This window comes from Ochotona curzoniae, unplaced genomic scaffold, assembly GCF_017591425.1.
Source record: "Ochotona curzoniae isolate NIBS_2020 unplaced genomic scaffold, NIBS_Ocur_1.0 contig_1071, whole genome shotgun sequence".
NCBI lineage: Eukaryota > Metazoa > Chordata > Mammalia > Lagomorpha > Ochotonidae > Ochotona > Ochotona curzoniae.
Window position 1 is genome coordinate 5,262,102 of NW_024464939.1, and position 2,675 is coordinate 5,264,776.

A 2,675-nucleotide genomic window follows, 5' to 3' on the forward strand; every position below is an offset into this window, starting at 1 on the left:
CTGTATTCTTGATATCTTAAGTAATATTAGTTTATGTTTAGTGAAAATTGATTTTGGATATAAGTAAACCACCTGTCACTAAGTAACTGCATGTGCTGCCAACCGTGGAGTTCCTGGCTTCAGCTGAGTGACCTTAGGTTTGAATAAGTAATGGCTTGCTGAAGATACTTTCTTTGAATTAAAATGATAATACAGTTTTTAGGATTATTTTGTAATCATTCTTTTAACCACGAAGTAAAAATGAAACAATTGATTACTGTGCAGAAGAATGTGATGAATTCTGCATAAGCAAAGAAGGCAACGTTTCTGAATTGTCTATTATTAGCATCATGCCATAGTGGTCCACGTCTTTTCTTGTCTTTCTTCTCATCGATCCACACATCCTTTGAGATGTGAAGTCAGCTGGAGCTGGTCTCAAGTAGGAACATGTGGAATCTATTTTGGAACAAATAGTTTGTCTATCTAGTAAATGGAGATAGCTATCAAGAGACTAGTAAAGATAACTAGTAAAGTGCTGCGTGGAACTAAAAGGAGAACCTGAGAGTAAAAAAAAAAAAAGTGATCTGGAAGATCAGGATGTAAAAAATAATAGCAAAGTTTCTATCAGAACACTATGTAATGAGAGAAGAAAATATTCTTGAGAAGAAACTTAAAGTACGATCAATACCAACATTGTAGGGAGTGTCTAAGAGGAGAAGGCTATGCAGTATGAACAAGAAAATCAAGGTAAATCGATGGGAAATCAGTTTGGAGAAATGGACATTAAGGAAACATCAGTTACTCTGACAATCAGATACTAAAAAAAAGAGAGAGATGAATGTGTGCTATCAGATTACAGCAATACTCTTTAGTATTTTATTGACCAGAATCAGTGTTAAGAACTGGGCAAAGAGATGAAAGGTGTGATTATATGAACACTGGGCTGGAAATCAAAGGAATTTCTTTTGATATATATATATTTTACTTTCTGTCACTCTTAATTTTCTCCCTGATAGAAACAGTATGAACTCACAGTGAGAAATCACTTAATAGTATAAAAGTTAAATGAAGTGTGACTTTTTTCTGTATTGTTGCAGGATGCAAGCCAAATCATGCCAAACATATCTAAGGGTTTTTTTTAAGGAGTCTTTATTAACCAAGGTTGATGTTAACAGGGTCTCCTAGGAACAGCAAATCACAAGTCCATACGGCAATCCAAGCAATTGCAACCCCAAGAGGAATAAATACATTAAGCTAAACACCTATGTCCCAGCTTTCCCAACAATATAAGTTATTCTAAGAGACATGCAATGAACAGCATAAACACACTTACAAAACAGGACATCTGCTTTTCCCTGGCTTCTCTTCCCCCCATTCCACTACAGCTCGGCCTCACCTCTCCTGGAACTCCTGATGATACACAAATTAGAAACACATAGCATCTTAGCATAGATATCTTCATTGTCCCACCTAAGCAATAAACAGAGGGTGAGGAATACAGACACACAGGGGACATGCTCAGGGGACACTTGTCCTGGGATGGCCAAGCGTCGGAGTGCCAGAGCAATGGAAGCACACGGGATCAAGAGAATTAGCCCCTCCTCATCATGAGCCTTTATAAGACTTTGTGATGGGAGTGGTTACACAACAATGCAACGCTGCCCCCTCTCAGGTGATAGGTGAGAGTCACAGGTAGGCAGAAGGGAACACCTAGATGGCAGGGGCAGTGACTTTCTACAGTATGTGATAAAAGATTGTAAATTTTAACATATTTATGATATAAAAATATGGTAGAAATATTTTATAAGAAAGATGTTCTAAGATTTTTTCAAAGAGATACACAGAGATACAAGGAGAGAAAATTATCTCTCATCTGCTGATTCACTCCCCAAGTGGTTGCAATGGCCAGAACTGAGCTAATCTGAAGCCAGGAGCCAGGAGCCAGGAACCAGGAACCAGGAGTTTCTGGGTCTTCCTTGTGGGTGCAGGGTCCCAAGGCTTTGGTCCATCCTCCACTGCTTTCCCAGACAACATCCAGGGAGCTGGAAGGGAAGCGGAGCATCTGGGACAAGAAATGGTACCCTTAGGGGATCCCAATGTGAGCAAGGCAAGGATTTTGGCCACTTGTCTACCATGTTGAGCCCCAAGATATTTTTAAAGAGGTATGTCTTTAACTTGTGAGTATTGATATTAGCAGTAGTTTTCCTTACTTTACACCAGGACAGAATTTCTACCCAGGATTTCTTTTTGTTCTGTGTTAACCCAAAATATCAAGAGTAATAAATAGTCTAGTCAGCTTAAATATTTAGGTGATGCAAAGCCAATATCAAAATTTCTAAAAGGTAATTTAATACATTTTCAAGATGGAAATATTTGGATGAAATAAACAAAAGTATCCCTTTTGTAATCTCACACATACATCCACCTCCACACACACACACACAATCATTTTTGAAATCCCAAAACAACCCATTTGACATTACAATAAAAATAACCACAAATTAGTTGGGAGCAAATTGAAATGAAGACAGTATCTAATCTACACTTCCTCCTCCAAAATATCACTCAGCTCAAAAAATATTCTTAACTTCTCTGTATTTTTGTGGAAGTTTCTTCTAAATGTTTATATTGCTCTCTTAAAAGAAGTCTTGTTGGTTTCAGAGTAATGGCTCATTCGCTAAATCTTCACTTTGTGT